Here is a 7795-nt window from a genome sequence, read left to right on the forward strand (position 1 = left end):
CCTCGTCCTGGCAGACGCCGGTGATTGGGCGCGAAGGGCGCGTGACTACCGCCGGCGCCCCTGCCCCTCGCAGCGGAAGGGAGGGAGGCCGGCGCCCCTGCCCCTTGCGCCCTCCCCTCCCTTCCCCCTGCAGGTGGAGCGTCTGGCCCCGCCCAACCCCACCCCCTCACCGCTACCCTCCGCCCCCCACCCCCATTCCATATTTGAGCATCTTGTTGGTCATAGTTCTAGTGACGTTGGAGTCCGTTTGCCCATTATACAGATGGGAAAGCAGGCCTCAGAGTGGGATCTGACTTGCCAGAGGTCGAATGGGAGGCCGGTGGCAGAGTAGGGTCGCAGTGATCCTGGTCTGTGACTCCCCGCCTGTGCCCTTTCCCCAGCGCAGGGAAAGAACCAGAGCTTTCAGCCTTTAGTCTGTTCTTACCTTTTTTCCAGCGTCCCTGACCAAACCCTACCCCTGGACCTGCTGGGTAGAAAGGCATTGGTGTGTGTGTGTGCGTGTGTGTGTATTTTATACGTGTACGTACATTATTTATATATCTCTATATATCTATCTGTCTAACTTTTTCCAGTACGTGTCTGGTTCTTGGGTACAGATGGCAGTGGTATGCGTGTGTCTGTGTATCTCCAGTATGTGCCTGATTCCTCCTTTCGTCCCCACAGCCAATGAGGTGCTTATTTTCCCACTTTATGGATGGGAGAAGGAGTAACCCGGGGCTATGTTGTGAGTTCCTGGCAGAGCTGACCCTACACCTTGGCGTTTCAGCCCCTGAGACCGTCAGGACTTTCTTAGTACAGGGTCTGGGCTCATCCACCCCAGGAACGTCCACCTTTAGCTCTGGAAACTTCACAGACTCACTTCCCTTCGCTTCAGCAGTGTCTCAGTGATCCTCTTGCTGACTCAGCCCTTTTCCACTCCCTTCGTTGGCTCCTTGCCTCTTTTCCAGGAGTCATTGCACCCAAGATGCTGCCACCTGACTCTCAGGACTGTCAGTCTTGGAGCTGGAGGTGGCGGTGACAGAGGGACTTGGGAAGGAGTGACTTTCCTGGGCTCTTGTGCAGAGCTGCGGCCCTGCCCAGGCCTGGACTTTGTGGTTCTGGGTGGGAGGAAGGGCTTGGGTGAAATATCGGGCGCTGAAGTGAGATGAGAGTCTTTGTTCTTGGTGGTCCTAGTGTCCAGAAAGGCTTTTTTCCTCGATTATCTTGGAAACTGGCTTGGTGCCTTTGTAGTTTCCATTAGGTGGAACATTTCATTTTAGACTTGTTCATTTAGATAAGCAGTGGGTCTGATTTCTTGACTGCCATGTGCTCTTGGCACTGTTCTAGGGGCTTTGTGAGCATACTGAATTCTGAGAATACTTCAGGGTAGGTGGTGATCCCATTTTACAGATGAAAAGTGAGTTGTAGAGGTGTTACATAATTTGGTCACACAGCCAGTAAGTGGCCGAATTGGGATTTTTTAACCCGGTAGTCTCATTTCAAAGCTCATGTGTTTGCTGGACCTTAAGAGTAACCTGTGATGCAGGGCACCTGGGTGCCTCAGTCGGTTAAGTATCGGACTCTTGATCTCAGCCCAGGTCTTGATTTCAGGGTCGTGAGTTCAAGCCCCGTGTTGGGCTCCACGCTGGGCGTGAAGCCTACTTCAACAACAACATTAAAAAAAAAATCATCTGTGATGCTTGTTAAAAATACAGAGTCAAACCTCTGGAGATTTGTCTGGAGGGGTCCCAGGAATCTGTATTTTTAACACATGCATTGAGTAATTCTTACTGTAAGTCAGATTTGTGAAGTACCACCTTTTTTTTCATTAAAAACTTTTAAATGTTTATTTATTTTTGAGAGAGAGAGGGAGGGGCAAAGAAAGAGGGAGACACAGAATCTGAAACAGGCTCCATGCTCTGAGCTGTCAGCACAGAGGCCGACACGAGGCTTGAACTCACGAACTGTGAGATCATGACCTGAGCCTAAGTTGGTTGCTTAACCGACTGAGTGGGAAGCACCACTTTCAGGGGCTTGTAGATTTTTGTTCTTGGAATTGAGATTATTTCTAAGGATTCTCGTTTTCTTTTTACTTACTGCTGTGCAATTTGCTACTCCGACATAGATCTGCTGTTGAGAGGGCATCAGGCTAACTAGCCATGAGGATCATTTCCCGATACTTTTGGCCAGGACCAGTAGGGTTTTTCCAGGCTGACATAATTAGGTCATTGAAGACCTTGCTTTAATCCCACTGGATCTCTGTTGTTCCAAAATTCTATTAGTTTCTGCTCAGAGTTTGGAGTTTTCATAAGGTTCCGGTTTGTTCCTGGATAGTTGCCCTGTAACAGAGATCTCCGTCGTGGCGATGTCTCTGAGGATTCGGGAGCTTTAAAAGGCATGTTACTTCGCAGGTGCTCCCTCCACTGCGTTTCTCTTTCCCTTCGCTGGTTTCTGTGAAAGACTTGAGCAAATACCAAACAGGTTTGTCGTGATTTAGGTGGGGCCCCTGGGGCTTAGGATGGGCTGGAGAGTGGAGAGAAGGAGAGACTCAACCATGAATACGTTATCAAACAGATAGCCCAGGTCAGGTATGCCTAGCATTGAAGACACGGCAGTACTTTTAGTCCCGCTGCTAATTCATGTGATTCCTCCTCAGCAGGATTACAAACAGTGGAAGACACAAAGTCAGCCATATCCTCTTACTTTACTCTCTTTCTGTCCAATAAATGCTGCTTTCTAACTTAATGTCTTTGTAAACAGTGGATGTAGCTTGTGTGACTTAAAACATTTTAATGTACTGAGGCGTGTTTTGTGGCGCAGGATATGATCTTCCCTGGTAAGTGTTCTGTGACTACTTGGGAAAAAGGTGTTTCCTGCTTTGCTGTCTGGCGTGTGGTATAAATGTCCGCTGAGTTGGCTGGTAGTGCTGTTCAGGTCTTAACTGCTTAGTGCTTTTCTGTTTACTTGTTCTATCCCTTATTGAAAAAGGGGGGTCATTGAAACTTACAACTGTAATTGTTGGTCTGTTCATTTCTCCTTGTAGTTTTATCAGTTTTTGCTTCATGCAATTTGAAGCTCTGTTATTAAGTGCATAAACATTTGGAGTGTTTTTGTTGGATGCATTGACCCTTTCAGTCCCTGGTAATATTCTTTGCTCTGAAATCTACATGGTCTCATATTAATGTAGGCAATCCAGCTTTCAAAAAATTGTTGGATTGATATCCAGAATGTATACAGAACTACAACTCAAAATAGAAAACAGAAACAAATGATATGACTAAAATAGGCGAAGGACTTGAATAGACATTTCTCCGAAGATACACAAATGACCGATTAAGCACACGAAGATACTCAACGACACTAGTCATTAGGGAAATGCGAATCAAAATGACAAAAAACCCAGAAGTGGTGGCAACAGGATGTGGAGAAATTGGAACCCTTATTGCTGGTCGGAAAGTCGAGGGCACGGCTACTGCGGAAAACAGTATGGCAACTCCTCCAAAAATTAAATACACAATCACCGTATGACCCAGCCATTCCAATTATGTCTATGCCCGAAAAAAGTAGAAGCAGAGACTCAAACAATATGTTTGTACACCAGTGTTCACGGTAGCATTATTCACAATAGCAAAACGTGGAAGCAACCCAAGTGTCCATCGACAGATGAACGGATAAACAAAATGTGATACATACATAGAAATTATCTCGCTTTAAACAGGAAGGAAACTTTGACACATAGTACCACCTGGACGAAACTTGAAGAAATAATGCTAAATGAAACAAGCCAGTCACAAAAGGACAAATACTGCACGATTTCTCTTACGTAAGGTTCCGAGAGTACTTAAATTCATAGAGACAGACAGAATAGTGGTTGCCAGGGGCTGAGGAGGACGAATGGGGAATTAATGTTTAATGGGTATAGAGTTTCGTTTTGGGATGATAAACTTCTGGAGGTGGGTGGTGGTGATGGTAATATAACCGTGTGAATGCCCTTAATGCCACAAAAGTGTGCACTTAAAAGAGGTTAAAATGGGGGCTCCTGGGTGGCTCAGTCGGTTGAGCATCTGACTTCGGCTCAGGTCACGATCCCATAGTTCGTGAGTTCGAGCCCCACATCGGGCTCTGTGCCGACAGCTCGGAGCCTGGCGCCTGCTTCGGATTCTGTGTCTCCCTCTCTCTCTCTCTGCCCCTCCCCTGCTCACGTTCTGTCTCCCTCTCTCAAAAATAAATAAACATTAACAAAAAATTTAAAAAAAGGTTAAAATGGTAAATTTCATGTTGTATATGTTTTACCACAATTTAAAAATGGATAGTGTCCAAAAAATTAGTGTTTACTTGGTGTATTTCTTTATATTCTTTTACTTTTAAATTATTTGTGCCTTCGTATTTAAAGTGGGTTCTTGTAAGCAACGTATAGGTAGGTTTTGCATTTTGTAAAATTCAATTTTGTAATCTCTGCCTTTTAATTGGGATGTTTAGAATATTTATACTTAATATGATTATTAGTATAGTTGGGCTTAACTGTTATCTTGCTATTTGTTTTCAGTTTGCCCAATATTCTTTGTTCCCATTTCCTTTTTCCTCTGGTCTCTTTGGGGTTGAGTAATTTTTTTGGTTTCATTTTGTTCCCTTTGCCTCGTTTATCTGCTATAACTCTTTTTTGTTTGTTTTTTAGCAGTTGCCTTAAGCTTCATAGTATGAGTCTTTAACCTGGCACAGTCTATCATCAAATGGTATTATACCACTTTACATATAGTATAAGAACCTCACAATAGTATACATTTATTACTTTCTTCCTGGACTTTGTATTGTTACCACACATTTCACTTGTACGTGTGTTATAAATCCCATAATACATCGTTATTATTATTTTTTAAAATTGTTTATTTTTGAGAGAGAGAGAGAACTCATGTGCATGAGCAGAAGAGGAGCAGAGAGAGAGGGAGACAGAGGATCCGAAGTGGGCTCTGTGCTGACAGCAGGGAGCCTGGTGTGGGGCTTGAACTCAAGAGCTGTGAGATCATGACCTGAGCCAAAGTTGGGCGCTTAGCCAACTGAGCCACTCAGGTGCCCCACATTGTGATGATTTTTGCTGTAAACAGCCAATTATTTTGTAAAGAGATCAAAAAGAAAAAAATATATATTTACTTACATGTTTATCATTTCTGGTGTTTTTCATCCCTCTGTGTAAATCCATTTTGTTTCAGAGTCTGTCTCATTTTACTATTTCTTGCAGTGCTGGTCTGCAGGTGATGAATTCTTTCAGCTTTTGGATGCCTAAGAGAGTCTTTATTTTGCCTTTGGTATTGAAAGGCATTTTCCCTGGGTATAGGATTCTTAATTGACTCGTACTTTCAGCATTTTTAAAGATGTGGTTCCAGTGTCTTCTGGCTTGCATTATTTCAAATGAATAATCTGTCGTGTCTCTGATTTTCGGGCTTCCATTCCTGATGTGCCCTTTTTCCTTCTGGCAGCTTTTCTTCTATTGCTGGTCTTGAACAATTTAATTATGATATGCCTTGGTGTGCTTTTCTTCAGGTTTATTGTTCTTGGGTCAGCTGAGTTTTTGGGATCTGTGGGTTTGTATAGATTTTGTCAAATTTGGAGAGCCGAGTTAATTCTTCAGACACTTTCTGTGTTCTCCTTTCTCTCTCTCCTTTGGGGACTCCAGTTACAAGTATTTAGGATGCCTGAAGTTGTTGCACAGCTCTCTGATGCTTCCTTCATTTTCTTCCCCGGTCTTTTTATTTTTCTCTTTGTGGTGGTTTTGGATAGTTCGTATTGTCGCTTCTTCAGGTTTATCAAGCTTTTGTCGTTTGCCTCATCTGTTGCTACGTTTGCCCGGTATACATTTTATCTCAGACATCATAGTTTCCATCTCTGCAACTCAGTTTTTTCCTTTAGCTTCCTGAATATATGGAACATGGTTATAGTGGCCATTTTAATGTCATTTTCTGCTAATTCTGTTATCTGTATATATATTTTTAAGTTTCTTTATTTTGAGAGAGAGTGAGAGAGAATGCAAACGAGTAGGGGAGGGGCAGAGAGAGAGAGAGAGAGAATCCCACGCGAGCTCTGTGCTGTCAGCTTGAAACATGATGCGGGGCTCAATCCCACAAACCATGAGATCATGACCTGAGCCAAAATAAAGGGTCGGACGCTCAACTGACTGAGCCACCCAGGCGTCCCTGTTATCTGTATTTCTGAGTGTTTCTGTTAATGGAAAAGCATTCTTGCTTCTTTGTATGGTAATTTTTGATTGATGTCAGATGTTGAGAATTTTATGGATGCTGGATATTTCTGTATTTCTATAAATATTCTTGGCATTGTTTTGGGACACTGTTAAGTTACTTGGAAACAGTTTCATCCTTTAAAGACTCGCTCTTAATTTTGTCATGTGGGATCAGAACAAGGCAGTACCTTCTTCATGCTAGGTTTTCCACTTTGGCTGAGACAGAAATTATTCTTGGCTCAACTTTGGGTCCAAGGACCGTTCCCTCTGATCCTGATCTGTACTACGCAGCCAAAAAGTGGAGGGGGACCCTTCATAGATTTCCAGAGCTCTCCCTTTGTGTAGCTATCTCCTCTCTGGTTTTAGTTCCTATAAAGTCTGGCTGCCTTGACCTCCCTGGACTCCCAACTTGCTTTCCCCACCCCGGGGAGATTGTCGGCCTCCAAGACTGGCAGGCCTGGGTACTTTCTCCCTGCATCGTGGCCTGAAACCCCTTTCTGGGCAGTGAGCTAGGGCAGTTGTTCCTCCCTCTCAGAAATCACTTTCCCGAAATGCCTGATGCCCATTGTCTGAAAAATCATGGTTTTATTTATTTTGTCTGGCTTTTTGGTTGGTTGAGGCAGGAGAGAAATCTAGTCCCTGTTCCCATGTGTCGGCCAAGAGCAGGTGCCCTTTGCGGTCAGCTCTCATCGAGCGCCTTGTGTGTGCTAGGCACTGACCCAGTGCTGGGTTGCAGACCTGACTGACACACAGGCTGTGTGGGCTGTGCCCTTGGGGAGCTCACAGTCTGGCTGAGCCCTGTATCCTAAATGCTGGGCGGGTACTTCCAGAACACTATGGGAGGGTGGGAGAAGGAGCTGGCATTTGAAGGCTGGACAGGCATTTTCAAGCTGGAGGAGGCAGAGGACAGAGTATTCCAGGCAGAAGAGCAGGAGGAGCAAAGGCTGGATGGCAGGGCTGGGAACGCCTTGGGGGCAGAGTCCCCGTCCCACTCATCTTTATACAGGTGCACAGTGTGTGTCAAGTGATTGGAAGCCTGTTGCCTGTCCTGGGGCCAGTGGGTAGAACAGAGAGTTGGGGCAGGGTGAGCAGCCCATGAGGGAGTGGAGGGCGATCTAGATGAAAAGGGAGGTTTGGGATCAGTTGATCTAGGACCGTGCCTGTCAAGCCAAGGAGCACAAGATTTTGAATATAATACCAAAGCACTGGGGAGCTATGGAAGGTTTAAGCAGGGATGTGAGTGCCCTGACTGGCTGTGTCCTTTAGAGATTACTGGGGTATGTGGGAGAGGGCTGGCGAGGTTGAAGTCTGTTAGAACCAGGTGGGCAGCTGCTGGAGAGGCTGGCTCGGAGTGGGCATTCTGCCAGAGGATGAAAATGAGTGCAGAGCCCAGGGCAGCCGCTGATAAGGCGTTGCCTATTTGGTAATGGCCTTTGCTTGTTTGATAATGACCTTCGAGGAGCCCTGCCTGAGTCGAGAGCAGATATGAGGAGGCTCTGGCCTAGTTTCTCTTTTCCTGTGGCTACCCTGTTGCCCTCGGCACACCTGCCCGCCTTGGGGTGCGTGGGGGGGGGGGGGCACCGA

The sequence above is a fragment of the Panthera pardus genome, unplaced genomic scaffold (assembly GCF_024362965.1).
Source record: "Panthera pardus isolate Hobbes unplaced genomic scaffold, ASM2436296v1 HiC_scaffold_12, whole genome shotgun sequence".
Classification (NCBI taxonomy): Eukaryota; Metazoa; Chordata; class Mammalia; order Carnivora; family Felidae; genus Panthera; species Panthera pardus.